Source organism: Lepus europaeus, chromosome 15 (assembly GCF_033115175.1).
Source record: "Lepus europaeus isolate LE1 chromosome 15, mLepTim1.pri, whole genome shotgun sequence".
In the NCBI taxonomy this organism is placed as follows: domain Eukaryota; kingdom Metazoa; phylum Chordata; class Mammalia; order Lagomorpha; family Leporidae; genus Lepus; species Lepus europaeus.
The window spans coordinates 64,193,833-64,211,046 of record NC_084841.1 but is presented as its reverse complement, the minus strand read 5'-3'; positions in this window follow the sequence as shown (position 1 = coordinate 64,211,046).

The window sequence follows — 17,214 nt, the reverse complement described above, 5'->3', positions numbered from 1 at the left end:
TCCACATAAATCTGGACGGAGGAAGAGGAGGCGAGATTTCCGTGGGAACACCTCCTCGGATGCAGCAGGCCCAAAGTGATGTCCTGGGCCTCTGTAATTCAGCTGCTGAGCTCTGGGCGGGTGGCGCTCCCAGGCCAGTCACCGCTTCCTCTGTTGAGAAAATCAAAACCGAAATGTAGTTCGCCTCCCAGTGCCCTGAGTGGATGGGCTGTTTGCCAAGTTGTGTGTGTGTGTGTGTGTGTTGTGAGTTTTTTGGTGGGGGGTTGGTTTCCACAGCAGAATTTGTTTAGACACACACAAAGATCTAGGGGAGAAGGGTGGCTGGGAGGGATATTTGGAGATGGCAGGTGAACCTGCTAGGACACCACAGTGGAGGTGTGTGCCCCCCAGCCCCCAGCCCTTGTGCGCCGCTGAGCTGTTCACGGCGCCAGACCCAAGACTCCCGTGTGCTCGTCGGCCTTCCTCAGGCCTGATCTTGGACCAGAACAGTCGACGCCCTGGCGTCCCAGAAACCCAGCAGCGCTCTCTGGGCAGCTGCAGCCTCTTCTCAAGCGGGTTTGGTTTCTGGCCTGGCCTCCCTCCCAGACAACCTGTGCTTTTATTGACGTCTGTTAGCGAGCACCAGGTGCCACCGTCACCGAGGAAGGGTGGCTCTCGGCCTGGAACCACACTGCCCGGGAGAAAAGGATGGCGCCCCCCAAATGCGTGGTGGAGAGCACGCGTCGCCGCACAGCCTGCTCCGGCCAGGGTCTCTCCAGGCAGAGCGTGGCGGTGGTGCTGGCAGACAGCCTGGATGTGAGTAGTTTCCACCCAAAGCGTTAAGCGTGGCTGCCCCTGTGCATTCGGAGTCCAAACAAAGGCCTTTCCTGACACCCCAGGTCTGGCGAGCATGGACTGCCGTCGTGAGGCCAATGGCACCAGGCTCAAGGGCATCTGGTGGTGAAATGAGCACCCAACTGGGCTCTGGGAGACCCGGATTCTCACCCCAAGTTGGACTCCCTGAGTTTGTAAATCTGAAAGAGCTGTGCCACTGTGTAGCCACTATTGCTTTGCCTCTCGAATAAGGTTGCACACGCAGCAAGCTGTGGGCTTTTTCCTCTACCCCTTTCTCGAGGGGCTGTGGCCACTCCACTTTCCCAAAAGCAGCCAGATTCCTCCAGGGCAGCTTCGAGACAAGGCCATTCCAAGTGCCCCCCACCCCCTCTAGAAGCCAAAGGACCCCCGTGGCCAGGCAGGGCCCTGGTGGCCGTCAGAGGAGACCCATCGCTGTGGATACAAGCTCCCCAGAGTACCCCGGCTTCCGTTCCATCCCCAAGCCTCCATCACCCATCCTCGCAGAGTAGATAGGGAGTGGCTGAATCCCATCCCCATGCAGAATGCTTTCCACCATGTGGCTGTCAGAATTCAAGAGTGCCGAGAGGACAGACAGCTCCCAGAGGCCCCGTCAGCTGAAGTGCCTTGCAGTGATTCCCCAGCTGTGGAACTTGGGCCATGCAGGATTATAAATGTTCCTCTGGCCACCTCCCTGTGGTGAGGGGTGGCACCGTGGGATAGTCACATGAGAAGGTCAACGCACTTGCCATTGTGGAGCCTAATTGATCCAGCATGGCAACAGAAACAGGAGAATTAATAGAAATATCACAGGAAGCTGCGGTATTGACAGACTCAGAAGCTACACTTCGGGCCTCCGCCATGCCGGCTGTCGACAGAGCCTACTCTTGTCCTGCATTCATGAGCGCCGTTCCGTGCCGGGAACAAACCCACTCCCAAGTGTTCCCCTGTAGACCTGGATGAAGACCACCGAATAATTTCAGCCTGTTGGGTGTTCGGCCCAGGGCTGTCTGCCAAGCAGTCATGGAGGTTCCACCTGGCTTGCACCACCCCCCCCCCCGTCCTCCCCCTGGGGTCGTGACACAGCACTGTAGCAGAGCAGGTCACCGAGGCACAGTCAGAGGACACAGCGCCCTTTCATAGGGGGGCTCGCTGGTGTCTCCCTGCTGGTTTTGCAGTCACACAGACAATGAAGATGCCGTCACTGCCAGCCGAACACCAGGACACAGGCCGGGACTGCGCATTGTCTTCCAGGAAATGTCAGTCAGAGATGGGAGCGTCTTACGTGTTATGATCAACCAAGCTGGGGGAGAGGCAGCCGTGCCCTGGCCAAGTGAACACCAGTATTGGTTCTTGATCACTATAACGAAATACCTGAAGCCAGCTACTTGAGAAGGAAAGAGGCTTATTTTGGCTCACGGTCCTGCAGGTTCACCGTGCAAGACTGGGCAGCTCCACGGGCTCAGCCGTCTGGCGAGCCCAGGGGATGGCAATGGCAGAGCAGGCACAGGACAAGCCAGGAAGGAGAGAGACACTTGCACCCAACTCGGCTGTCACAGCCAACCCTCTCAGGAGAACCACCTCCCAAGGACCTGCCTCTGGAGCTAGACCCCACAGCTGGATGTGTGCATTGGAAGTGCACACATTTCCTGGAAGTGTGCATTGTGTCAGTACCATGAACTTAAGGCTTTGGGGTTTACATGTCTGCAACATTTGGAAGCCAAAACTTGTTCAAACCTTAGCAACCCTTGAACATTTTTGATTTCTGATCCATGCATGGAAGTAAATGCAGCCTCTCCCCTGTGTAGCTTGGATGCATATAAAACGGAGAAGGGGAGACCCCCAGATTTATCCCACCATCCTTCCTCATGAAAACCCTTCCTCATCGTCGGAAGTGAAGGTCTTTATCAGCTCGCCCCACAGATCCTTACCTCACAGCAGATGTCCCTGAACATAAGCACTGCTCTATTTTAAATGTGCATTCCTCAGCTGCTGTTTTGGCAACACCAGAGGTCACTTACAAGATTAAGCATAAGGCGACAGATAAAAATTAGAAATAATATTGCATTATAAATGGGAGAAAGAAAAAGGAAACAAAATATCTGAACTTTCTTCATTAATGAAATCAAACAGTTGGGGCTAGCACTGTGATACAGCGGGTTAATGCCCTGGCCTGAAGTACCGGCATCCCATATGGGCACTGGTTCGAAACCCGGCTGCTCCACTTCCGATCCAGCTCTCTGCTGTGGCCTGGGAAAGCAGTAGAAGATGGCCCAAGTGCTTGGACCCCTGCATCCGCGTGGGAGACCAGGAAGAAACTCCTGGCTCCCAGCTACAGATCAGAGCAGCTGCAGCCGTTGTGGCCAACTGGGGAGTGAACCATCAGATGGAAGATCTCTCTCTCTCTCTGCCTCTCCTGTCTTTCAAATAAATAAATAAATCTTTTTAAAAAAAAGATTTACAAAAATGAAATCAGACAGTAAATCTCACTGAATTTCTTGACAACTAAAATAAAACCAAAGGTGTATTTTTATTAGAAAAATGAAAACTACTAAGAATTTAAAAACTTAGCATTCAGTTTAAAAGGTTAGAAAAAACTGGGGGCTGGCGATGTGGCATAGCAGGCAAAGCTGCCACCTGTGAACCAGCATCGTGTATGGACACCACTCTGTGTCCTGGCTGCTCCACTTCTGATCCAGCTTCCTGCAAATTGCCTGGGAAAGCGGAGGAAGATGGCCCAGGTGCTTGGGCCCCTGCACCCACGTGGGAGACCCAGGTGGAGTTCCAGGCTCGTGGCTTTGGCCTGGCACAGCCCCAGCCATCATGGCTATTTGGGGGAATGAACCAATGAATGGAAGATTGATCTCTCTAATTTCTCTCTCTCTCTCTCTCTCTCTCTCTCTCTCTCTCTCTCTCATTCTCCCTCTTTCTGTAACTCTGCTTTTCAAATAAATATCTCTTAAAAATCAGAAAGAAAAGAAAAAAAGTGATTCTAGAATTCATGTTCTCTAAAATTGAACAAAACATGCATGGCAGTGGTGCTCCACTGGGAGTTGATTTATCCCCCGGGGACATTTGGCAACGTCTAGACATTGTTGGCTGCCAGACTGAGGAAAGCTAGTGACTGGCATCTGGTGGGTGGTGGCCAGGGATGCCACTCAACGTGTGGCAGGGCTGGCCCCACATGCCAGCGGTGCCAGGTTAAGGAAGCCTGCACCGTGGCCCCTGTCTGACTTTCTGTCCAAGGGAAGAAGACTTGGGGCAAATTTCAAAGGAACAATGGAAGGCAAAACTAAAAATGCTTTTCTATTTTCCAAGAGGTGCCCAACATACAGTTTACAGAGAAGCAGTCTTGATAATCAGCAAAATCAAGAGCTGTTTCTTGGCCAGTCCACTGCAGTGGCTTTCAATGTGGTAAGCCTGGGCTTCAGCAGAAGTCAACTTGTGAAGAGCCCTGGCAGCTATGCCAAGAGTTGGATCACTGGAAATGGACCTGCCCTGGAGTCGAAGGATGCCCAGGTCAGAGCCACAGATCTTATTGGCTCTAAGCTGAAAAGCCCTTCACTCAGCCCAACTTCCAAAGTGACCACCACAGCTGAGGGGATGGCCAAGTAGGGTCAGCAACATTGCAGGCAGAACTGTAAATTTCTTGTTAGAGATGCCCCCTGCCTTTACCTGGCCAGCTTTCCTCCCAGGCCAGCCAAGTAATGAAAGTCAACAGGGTGCCTTCCTCCAGGAGGTTCACACCTCCCTTAGGATGTACCCCATGTGAAGAGATAGATAGGTCTGGGCCTCTTAACTTACAAGGCCTAAAGCCCACCAGATTATTATCAAGCCCCTTCTATCAGGTTCTATTTGCCTCTCAATCAGAAAACTTAATTGTAGCTTAGATAGCACCTTTCTTAGCTCCTCTAATAATGACTCTGTCCTTTGTTCTAGACCCTGTCTAGCACACTTGGGCCTCATTCCTTCGTAATCATAACCTCTACTCTACCACCAATGGCTCTACTCCCAACCTGTGTGTACTGATGGTCCTCTTCCCCACTTAATGCTGTATAATTGTTCAAACCTGGTTAATGCCACTCTTAGGATCATTGGTTACTATCCTCACCCTGTCTTTTATGACCTTGTCTAAATATGATCAGAGTCGGCGAACTTGGAAGGTTTCCATAGCCTTGGCAACTCATGACGACAGCCTAGGGTGGTTACTGGTGCCATAAACTAGAGTGTCAATTTGTTGGGTCAACAACAGGAGCCACTGTGCACTTGCTCCTCATGTGGGATCTCTGTCCTTAATGTGCTGTACATTTTGATTTAATGCTATAACTAGTACTCAAACAGTATGTTTCACTTTGTGTTTCTATGTGGGTGCAAACTGTCGAAATCTTTACTTAATATATACTAAATTGATCTTCTGTATATAAAGAGAATTGAAAATGAATCTTGATGTGAATGGAAGGGGAGAGGGAACGGGAGAGGGGAGGGTTGCGGGTGGGAGGGAAGTTATGGGAGGGGGAAGCCATTGTAATCCATAAGCTGTACATTGGAAATTTATATTCATTAAATAAAAGTTTAAAAAAAATAAGAGTTAGGAAAAAAAAATTATATTTTGGGGGCCAGTGCTGTGACATAGTGTGTAAAACCACCTCTTGCAGTGCTGGCATCCCACATGGGTACCAATTTGAGATCTGGATGCTCCTCTTCCAATCCAGCTCTCTGCTGTGGCCTGGGAGGGCAGCGGAAGATGGTCCAAGTGCTTGGGCCCCTGCACCCAAGTGGAAGATCCGGAGGAGGCTCCTGGCTTCTGGCTTTGGATCAGCTCAGCTCTGGCCATTGCAGCCCTTTGGGGAGTGAACCAAAACCAGCGAATGGAAGATTCTTTCTCTCTCTTTCTCTCTCTCTCTCTCTCTCTCTCTGCCTCTGCTTTTCTGTAACTCTGCTTTTCAAATAAATAAATAAATCTTAATAAAGAAGAAAAGAGTTATTTTTTTTTCTCAGGAAGAGATTGAAAACATTCAAACATATAATTAGAGAATTCCCTAAATGTTTAAAAAAAATTTAGGGTCACAGATTAAAACAGTTCACTACATTCTGGGGAGAACCAACCAAAAGAAATCCATAAGTAGAGACATCTGATAAATTTTTACAGATTTGTTGATTGATTTGAAAAATGGAGTGACAGAGAAAAGGGGGCAGACACAGAGAGATGAAGAGAGAGATCTTCCATCAGATCATTCATCCCCCAAATGCTCACAAAACTCCATACTATACCAGGCCAAAGTTAAATGAAATTTAAAACGAAGAAAAAATCTTATAAACTTCCAGGTAGTTGGGGAGATATGAAGGAAAGCAAGTTACAGAGATTGACCTCATAAAAAAAAAAAAAAAAGAGCTGTTTCTTTAAAACCATTCTGTGATGGGATTTACCAAGGGGAAAAAAAGAATAAACCATGTTAGGAATGAAAAATTAGCTATTAATAACTAAGGAAACAATAATCATCGAAAAGGTGGTAAGAGAATACTATGAACTTCATGCTGAAAAACTTTCATACTGAGAGATGCCTAGAAAAGATACAACTTACCAAAGCAAACTCAAGGGAAACAAGACATTCAGAGCACTCTATAGCCACGGAAGAACTGGATACAGTCATTTTCAATCTCCCCACGTCATTTACCCCAGAGAATGGGATTCTCATGCAGAAAGATGCAAATATTCACAGCCACTTCTTATCACAATAACCAAAAACTGGAGACTATCCGAGCATTCTTCGATAGGTGAATCATGAAGTAAACCGTGAAGTATTAGCTAGCAATAAAATGGAGCTTGAGGCCGACGCCGCGGCTCTCTAGGCTAATCCTCCGCCTTGCGGCGCCGGCACACCGGGTTCTAGTCCCGGTCGGGGCACCGATCCTGTCCCGGTTGCCCCTCTTCCAGGCCAGCTCTCTGCTGTGGCCCGGGAGGGCAGTGGAGGATGGCCCAAGTGCTTGGGCCCTGCACCCCATGGGAGACCAGGAGAAGCACCTGGCTCCTGCCATCGGATCAGCGCGATGCACTGGCCACAGCGCGCTACCGCGGCGGCCATTGGAGGGTGAACCAACGGCAAAAGGAAGACCTTTCTCTCTGTCTCTCTCTCTCTCACTGTCCACTCTGCCTGTCAAAAATAAAAAAATAAATAAAAATAAAAAGGAGCTTGATACATCAACTTGGATGAACCTCAAAAAAAAAAAAAAATGTGCTGGGTGAAAAAAGCCAATCTCAAAAGGAGTCAGACTACAGGGTTAAGTTTCTGTGTAATTCAGGGACTGATGCAATGGCGATGGGGAACAGTTAGTGATTGCTAGGAGCCAGGGCTGGTCAGAGGGCCGGGTGTGAGCACAAGAGAACAGTCGTGTGGTGAAGGTCTCTCAGAATCATAATAACAGTGGTAGTTATGCAAGGCTACGCACGATAAAAATCACGTGAGGTCGCACACATACATACACTCATGAAATCTGGCTAAGCTCTGTGGATTGTACTAATGTCAAATCCTTAGGAAAGGCTGGGGGAAACATGAGAACCCATTCTAAAGCTATAATATTTCAAAGTACAAAGTTTAAAGCATCTGTATATAAGAAAACAAATCCTCCCACAATACCAACCTCAAGGTGATCCACCACGTTCTCAAGGAACAAAGCATATAGATCCTTGCAGATCTACCAGAGAGAGGAAAAGGAAGATGACTGCCCAGTCAATTTGATGAAATGACTTACAAAGCAAAAGACAAGGGAAGTCCAAGAAAAGCAAACCACAAGTCAACCTTCATCATGAATTCACACATCCTCAAAGTAAAGGTAAAAGACCCAACAACGAATAAAACATATAAAATAGCAATTTGTGAAAGCTTTATTTATTTACTTGAAAGTCAGAGTTACACAGAGAGAGAGAGAGAGAAGGAGAGGCAGAATGAGAGAGAGAGAGGTCTTCCATCCGCTGGTTCACTCCCCAATTGGGTGCAACAGCCAAAGTTGCGCGATCTGAAGCCAGGAGCCAGGAGCTTCCTCCAAGTCTCCCAAGTGGGTGCAGGGGCCCAAGCACTTGAGCCATCTTCTACTACTTTCCCAGGCCATAGCAGAGAGCTGGATCGGAAGTGGAGCAGCCGGGACTTGAACTGGCACCCATATGGGATGGTGGCACTGCAGGGGGCGGCTTCACCTGCTATGCCACAGTGCCAGCTCCATAAAATAGCAATCTTGAATTGAATTTATTCTAAGGGTGAAAGAATGATTTCATTTTTATAAGAGCTATTAGTGTAAATGATCACATTAATAGAACAAAAAGGGAAAAACTCATGAAATTCTGTCAAGCAGTTAGAAAAGTAGAGGGGAAAGCATAACTTCTTGAAAATCATAAAGCAATGCACCAAAAAACCTCACCACAAACACTGGACTTCACAGAAAGACGTCAGAAGTGGTTCTCTTGGAGCTGGCGCTGTAGCGCAGTGGGTTAATGCCCTGGCCTGAAGTGCATCCCATATGGGTGCCAGTTCAAGACCTGGCTGTTCCTCTTCCGATCCAGCTCTCTACTATGGCCTGGAAAAGCAGTAGAAGACAGCCCAAGTGCTTGGACCCCTGCACCTGCGTGGGAAACCTGGAAGAAGCTCCTGGCTCCTGGCTTCAGATCGGCACAGCTCCAGCCACTGCGGCCAATTGGGGAGTGAACCATCGGATGAAAGACCTCTCTCTCTCTCTCTCTCTCTCTCTCTCTCTGTTTGTGTGTGTAACTGACTTTAAAATAAATAAATAAATCTTTAAAAAAAGAAGTGGTCCCCTTGCAATCAGAGGCAGGGAAAGGGAATATCTGTCACCATTCTAGCCAACGTGGCACTGGCCTTAGTACACAAAAGCAAGAAAACATTAGATGATATCATAACCAGAAACAAAAACAAAAAAAAAAACTCAGTTTTTGTTCATAGATGATACAGTTGTCTACATTTTGCAAATTTCTAGAGTGCATAAAAAGGTTACCTAAATTTCTAGATAGAAGATGAGCATGAAGGGACAGGCACTGTGGCATAGCAGGTAAAACCGCCCCCTGCAGTGCCAGCATCCCATATGGGTGTGGCTTGAGTCCTGGCTGCTGCAATTCTGATTAAGCTCTACTGCTATGGGAAAGCAGTGGAAGATGGCCCAAGTGCTTGGGCTCCTGCACCTACGTGGGAGACCTGGAAGAAGTTCCTGGTTCCTGGCTTCGGAGCAGCCCAGCTCCAGCCATTGCAGCTATCTGGGGAGTGAACCAGTGGATGGAAGACCTCTCTCTCTCTCTCAGCTCTGGCCATTGCAGCCATTTGAGGAGTGAGCCAGTGAATGGAAACCCCCACCCCGCCGCCTCTTTAACTCCACCTTTCAAATAAATAAATCTTAAAAAAAAAGATAAGCATGAAATACATCATTACATTTCTGTACCTTAAAGGGTAAGAACACAAATATTTTTGAAATGTTATTGCAATAAAAAGAAAAGCTATGAAATACCCAGCAACAAACTAAAAAACCTCTTTATAGAGACAGTTTTTCAAAACACTGAAGAGGACCAATAAGTAAATGCAGAGCTGTATCTTTTCATGGTTAGAAATACTTAGTAGTATATTGTAAAAATATCATTCTTTTTTCAGACTACAAATAAAATGTAATTCTTATATAAGGTCCAACAGAGATCTTTATATTAATCAATGAGATACTTCTAAAATTTACTGGGATGAGGTCAAGAATAGCAAAGACACTACTAAAGAAAAGCAAGGAGGGACTGGCGCTGTGGTGTAGCAGGTAAAGCCACCACCTGCAGTGCCAGCATCCCATATGGGCACCAGTTCAAGTCCCAGCTGCTCCACTCCGATCCAGCTCTCTGCTAATGCACCTGAGAAAGCAGCAGAGGGTGGCCCAAGTGCTTGAGCCCCTGCACCCATGCGGGAGACCTCGATGAAGCTCCTGGCCCCTGGTTTCAGCCTGGCCCAGCCCTGGCTGTTGTGACCACTTGGGGATGTGACCATTTGGAAGATGTATCTCTCTGTTTCTCCCTCTCTCTCTGTAATTCCAATTATCAAATAAATCTTTAAAAATAATTGTATTTATTTTCCTTTTTATTTGAAGGGTACACACGCACACACACACATTTGGGGTGCGGGGGAGAGAGAGAGAGAGAATCTTCCATTTGCTGATTCACTCCCCAGATGCCCACAATAACCAGGACTTGGCCAGGCCAGAGCCAGGACCCTGGGTCTCCATCCAGGTCTCCCACATGGGCGGCAGGGACCCCAGCACGTGAGGCGTCACCTGCTGCCTCTCAGGGTGCGCTTTAGTAGGAAGCCGGATCTGAAACAGAGCAGCTGCAACTTGAACCAGGCTGTCGAACCTTCAGGTATGGGATGTGGTGATGAAACTGATGCCCCAAATGCCCACACCAGGAAGTCCTTCTTCGACAAGACAGAAAAGGAAAAGGCTGCGGACTTCGAGCCCATGATGAAAATTAACCTTTTAGCATCCAAGGTGCCTGAACAGAGAAGCGCTGCATCTCATCTCTGTTGCAGAGAACAAGAGCAACATGGAAAGACCTGTGCTCCCCCGACCGGCTGAGGGAGGACTTCAGGAAAGTCACAGGAGCGCTAAACAGCACGGGGGCTCAGGAAGCCAGCAAAGAGTGAGGAACAAAGCCCACCCCAGCTCCGCCCCAGCTCCCGGGGCTGGGGGACACCATCTCGCCAGGAAAAGGCAAGCGGAATACTCGGGGGCCTCCACCACAGAGCAGCAGCCCAACCACGGGATTCCACAGCCCCCCCGGCTTCTAAGTCCAGGCTAGGAACTGACTGGGGTCCGAGTGACTGCTTTGCTCCAAGAGACACCTGGTGGGGCTCCCACACTGGGCCCCAGACCTGAGCTGCTGTGGCACAACCACGGCTAAATTCCATCTTACGTTAGGGGACAGCAAGCAGTCCTGGAGCCCCCAGAAGACCCCAGAGCCAGGCCAGGGAGCTTCACAAGGCGGAGCCCAGACCCCTCTGCATCCTGCAGCTGTGGGGTTGCTGGCACACGCCCTGGAGCCACACTTGGGTGCTGTGTGTAATCTAGAGAGGCTCTTATTTCTTCCTGGGGCTCGGCACCATCCCTGAGGACCAGAGCTGAGGAAGGCCCCTTCTGGATCTCTCGTTACAGGAAGCTGGGTGGCCAGGGCGCCAGCCCAAGCATCACTCTCACATACCCTCATCCCTCTGTGCTCTGCAGCTCTGGGACTATGGCTGTGGTGCTCCAACCCCTGGGTAGCTTGCCCTCACAGCGGTACCTAGAGGGCCCTGCACCCTTTCCTCTACGGCAGGCTGGAGGCTGCCAGTCCACAATCAGCAATACGATCTGTGATCACCCTGTGAGACGCAGCCAATGCATCCTACAGCTCTGGGATCCTAACTGTTAGTTCCCCAAGTCCCAGGGGCCTTGTGCTCCTCCCCTCCCCACCCCCCCTCCCCCGGGGTCTGGGGAAGACCCTGTCTGCATTCCTCTGCCCCAGGCCTGTACCAATTGGTGCATAATCCCCGCACAACCTGCGACCGCCACGTGGGACCCGAGCAAGGAACTCGGAGTCCTGAAGCTCTGGGACTGGCACAATTGAAACTAAGAAATGATTGGAAAGAATTCATCAGAAATGTTGGAGATGAACACTTTAATTGACAAAATAAAAACCACTATTGTGACTTTCAATAACAGAATAGACCAAGTGAAAGAAAGAATTCCTGACTTAAGGACAAGATTTTTTTAAAGATTTATTTATTTATTTATTTGAAAAGCAGAGTTACAGAGAGAGAGGGAGAGACAGAGATCTCTTTTTTAAGATTTATTTATTTATTTGAAAGGCAGAGTTTACAGAGACAGAAGGAGAGGCAGAGAGAGAGAGAGAGAGGTCTTCCATCCACTGGTTCACTCCCCAATTGGCTGCAACGGCTGCAGCTGGGCTAATCTGAAGCCAGGAGCCATGAGTTTTCTCCTGGTCTCCCACATGAGTGCAGGGGCCCAAGAACTTGGGTCATCTTCTACTGCTTTCCCAGGCCACAGCAGAGAGCTGGATTGGAAGTAGAGCAGCCAGGAATCAAACCGGCGCCCATGGAATGCCAGCACTGCAGGTGCTGGCTTTACCCACTATGCCACAGTGCCAGCCCCCAGAGAGATCTATCCATTGATTCAGTTCCCAAATGGCCATAATGGTCGGAACAGGGCCAGTCTGAAGCCAGGAGCGTCTTCCAGTTATCTCAGGTGGGTGCAAAGACCCAAGTACTTGGGCCATCTTCCGTTGCTTTCCTACGTGCATTAGCAGGACGCTAGACAAGAAATGGAGCAGCTAAGAGTTGAACCAGCACTTATATGAGATGCTGGCATTGCAGGCAGTGGTTTACCTGCTACACCACAACACTGGCCCCAGGGATAGGATTTTTTAAATAACCCATCCAGACAAAAAGAGACAAGAATTGAGTCTGGCATCATAGCACAGTGGGTTAAACTGCTGCCTGCAACATCAGCATCCCATGTGAGTGCCAGTTCGAGTCCCACCCAGCTGCTCCACCTCCGATCCAACTCCCTGCTATTACACATGGCAAAGCAGCGAATGACGCCCAAGTACTTGGGCCCCTACCATGTGGGAACCAGGATGGAGTTCCAGGACCCTGGCTTTAGCCTGGCACAACCCAAGCCATTACAGCTATTTGGGGAGTGAGTCAGCAGCTGGGAGATCTTCCCTTCCCCCATACCCACCATTGTTCCCTCCCCCTCTGTAACTCTGCCTTTCAAACAAATAAATAAATCTGAAAAAAATAAAAAGAAAATAATTTTTAAAAATGAAGAAAGCCTACATGACATATGGGATAAGCAAAACATTAAGCAAAACAAAATAATTCACATTATAAGGTTATCTGAAAGAGAAGGGAAAAGGATCAAGAACCTATTAAATGAAATAATAATTGAGAACCTCCCAAGTCTTGAAAGAGATTTGGACACCCAGATCCAGGAAGCTCAAGGACCCCAACTAGATTCTACCAAAAAAAATACCCTCTCTGAGGCACATTAGTGCCAAAATTTAAGAATAGGAGGAGAATCCTAAAGACAGTGACAGAAAAACATCAAGTTACATACATACAAGGGAAAGCCTATCTATCTCAGCGGAAACTCTACAGGCCAGAAGAGAATGGGATAATATATTCAAAGTCTTGAAAGAATAAAACTTCCAAGCAAGAATACTTCATCATTGATGCTATCCTCTAGAAGTAAAGAAGAAATGAAGTCTTTCCCAAGCAAGCAAAACTGAGAATACATCATCACCAAACCAGCCTTGCAAGAAACCTCAGAGGGAGTGCTCTCTTACAAATAAAAGGATCACATGCAGTACAAAATTCTCTAACAGAACAGAGACACAGACAAGGAAGGGGAGAGAATCCAACCTTATGATAAAACCAAAACATAAATAATACAAGAGGCAGAACGAAACAGAATATATAAAGCAATCAATAAAACTACTGAAGTTTGTTCTTATCTATCAATATTGACCTCGTTATAAATGGAGTAAATTCCTCAGTCAAAAGGTGCAGGTTGGCTAAATAGATTTTTTTTAAAAAGACCCAACTATATGCTGCCTACAACAAGCTCACTTCATAGATAAACATATACAGAGACGGAAAATGAGGGGTTGGAAAAAGTTACACCATGTAAGTGAAAAACAGAATAGACAGGAGTAGCTATACTCATGTCAGATAAAACAGACTTTAAATAAAAAGCTACAAAAAGAGGCAAAGAAAGACATTACATGTTAACCAGAGGACCAATTTAACAAGATGATATAACAATCAAATGTATATGCACCCAACAGTGGTTTCAGGCCTGAAGGGAGAGGTGGGCTCCAATGCAATGACAGTGATGACTTCAAAATCACTGTCATCAAGGGGCAGATCATCGAAATGAAAAGCTACAAACGTGAACTAGCGTTGTACCTACCAGGAGCAAACGCACCTGGCATATTTAGAGAACACCTCTTCCAACAGCTGCAGAATACACATTCCTCTCTTCAGCAAATAATATTAGACCAAAAAAATCAAGTCTCAGTAAATTTTAAGGACTTAAAATAATACCACGTATCTTCTCAGTCCATGAAGGAGTAACACTAGCAATCAACAATTAGAACAACAACAGAAATGTGTGAATATATGGAAATTAAACATGTCCCTGAATGGCCAATGGATCACTGGAAGAATTAAAAAGGAAATAAAAAATTTCTTGAAACGAAAATGAAAACACAATGTATCAAAATCCATGGCATACAGCAAAAGCATTATTAGGAAGGAAGTTTACACTAATAAGTATATACAATTAAAAAAGAAAGATTTCAAATAAACAATGTAAAAATGCATCTCGAGGACTTAGAAAAGCAAGAACAAACCAAACCCAAAATTAGTAGGAGGCTCTGTTTATGAGGACATCAATACTCTGATACTAAAACCAAAGACACAACACAAAAAGAAAATAATGGGCCAACATCCTTGATGAACATAGATGAAAAATTCTCAGCAAACTACATCCAACACTATATCAAAAAGCTCATCCATCATTATCAAGTGGGACTTACCCAAGGGATGCAAGGCTGGTTCCACATTGACAAATTAATAAGCATAATAAATCAAATCACATCAACAGAAACAAAAACAAAAAGTGCAGGCTCATCTCAATGGATGCGAAAAAAAAATCATTTTAAAAAACTATCAACAAACTAGGTATAGAAGAAACCTGCGGCACTGGCACCCCGGGTTCTAGTCCTGGTTGGGACGCCAGGTACTAGTCCCGGTTGCTCCTCTTCCAGCCAAGCTTTCTGCTGTGGCTCGGGAGGGCAGTGGAGGATGGCCCAAGTGCTTGGGTCCCTGAACCTACATGGGAAACAGGGAAGAAGCACCTGGCTCCTGGCTTTGGGTAGGTACAGCGCCGGCCATAGCAGCTATTTGGGGAGTGAACCAACGGAAGAAAGACCTTTCTCTTTCTCTCTCTCTCTCTCTCACTGTCTATAACTCTGTCAAATAAATTTTTAAAAATTAAAAAAAAAAGAAAAACTCACAGTTACATTGCATCCCACATTATGAAATAAGCCTTAACAAATTTAAAAGAACCAAAGTCTTTATGGTGCCGGCCCCATAAAAAATAAATCTTTAAAAAAAAAAAAAGAAAAGAAAAACTCGGGGCCGGTGCCATGGCTCACTTGGTTAATCCTCTGCCTGTGGCACCAGCATCCCATATGGGCTCCAGGTTCTAGTCCTGGTTGCTCCTCTTCCAGGCCAACTCTCTGCTGTGGCCCGGGAGGGCAGTGGAGGATGGCCCAAGTGCTTGGGCCCTGCACCCCATGGGAGACCAGGAGAAGCACCTGGCTCCTGGCTTCAGATCTGCGCAGCGCTGGCCATGGAAGCCATTAGGGGAGTGAACTAATGGAAGGAAGACCTTCCTCTCTGTCTTTCTCTCACTGTCTATAATTTTCTCTCTGTCTCTCTCTCTCTCTCACTGTCTAACTCTGTCTGGCAAAAAAAGAAAAAAAAAAAAAGAAAGAAAGAAAGAAAGAAGGAGCATACCTCAAAATTGTAAAGGCTATATATGACCAACACACAGCCAATATCATACCAAATACCCAAGTTTGTAAATGGCATGATTTTATACATGGAAAAGCATAAAATACTACAACAACAAAAACAGAATTGATAAACCAATTCTGTAAAGTCATAGGATAAAAAATCAACATACAAAAAAAGTATATTTTTATATACCAGTAATGATCTTGCTGAAAAAGAAATTAAGAATGAAATCCCATTCACAATGGTTATACAAAATTAAATATGTAGGAGTAAATTTAACCAAAAAAATGAAAGATGGAAATAACAAGACACTGATGAAAGAAATCATCAAGGACAAAAAAAGGGAAAGATATTCCTTGTTCATGAATTGAAAGAATATAGTTAAGCTATTCATACTACCTAAAGCAGTGTTACACATTCAATGCAATCCTTATCAAAATATTGATGATGTTCTTTATAGAACTGGGAAAAATCCTAGAATTAATCATCACAAAAGACCCAGAATAGCCAAAGAAATCCTGAGGGAGGAAAAAAAGCTAGAGGCATCACAATACCTGAACTTAAAACATACTACAAAGCAGTAGTGATTAACACATCATGGTTCCAGCATAGAAACCAACACACAGACTAATGGACCAGAACAGAGAACACAGAAATTGATTCACATACAAAAATAAAGTTCTGGAGCTTCTACTTCTGTTGAGGCTGAAGAAAACCACACATAAAAATTCACTCTCACCTGAAACAATGAGAAAATGCTGAATAACGCATAACATCATAACCTCTTTAGACCAGCAGAGAGCTAACACCACAAGATAAATAAGTAAATGTATTGCAAACAGTGACAAGTCTTTCAGAAAGATGGAGATACACAGACAGTATGACCTTTGGTAGAGCACAAGAAGAGACAATCACCATAAACATGGCTGAATAGAAACAACCAATCATAACAAACATTTAAAAACAAAGTATTTTTGATAGTATGGCAGTCCTAGAGCTCCAGTGACAAGGGACATCTGCACCCCCGCTGTCACTTTCCCTGAGCATGTACCAGGTTTGTATGGGGGTGAGAGTCCTGAAAGAGCCCCTTTGTGGCACAGGCAGGAAGACACTGCCAGCAAGTGAGAGTGGAGCAACCATACTAGGAGGGGCAGATCCACAGCGTGGCCCAGCAGAAGCACGTGATCAGCGGCTGCTAGGGGACCGGCAAGAAGCTTGCCCCAGACATGGACACCTCTGTGATAAGAAACAAAGCCCCAATGCCTCTGAGGCAGGGAACCACCTGTGCTCTAGCCCCACACTGAGTAGGTAGATGTGGAAGTGGCTTGCTGCTGGGGTAGGGACAAGAATGCTAAGAAAGAACATCCTCTCTGCACTCAGTGAAAATGGAAACATAACTAAGTGTTATGGGATGCAGCTAAAGCAGTGCCTGCAGGGAAATTCATAGCATGTGACATTTATACTGGAAAAAGAAGAAATCTTCAAAATCAATGACCTGAACAAAGTTGAAAAGGCAGACTTCAACCCCAAACAAGCGCATGGAAAGACGTAACAAAAACAAGAGAAAAACTGAATGAAATAGACAACATGAATTCAAAAGAGAAAAGTCAATGAGAAAAACAGGGGAAGACAAAGACTATCACTATCAGGAACAACATAGGACAACTCCTTGACCCAGCCACACATGAAAAGGAAAATGAGGAAATATTATTCATAACTTCATGCTGATCAATTTGTCGGTTCACAAATTTCCTAATGAACACAAACTACA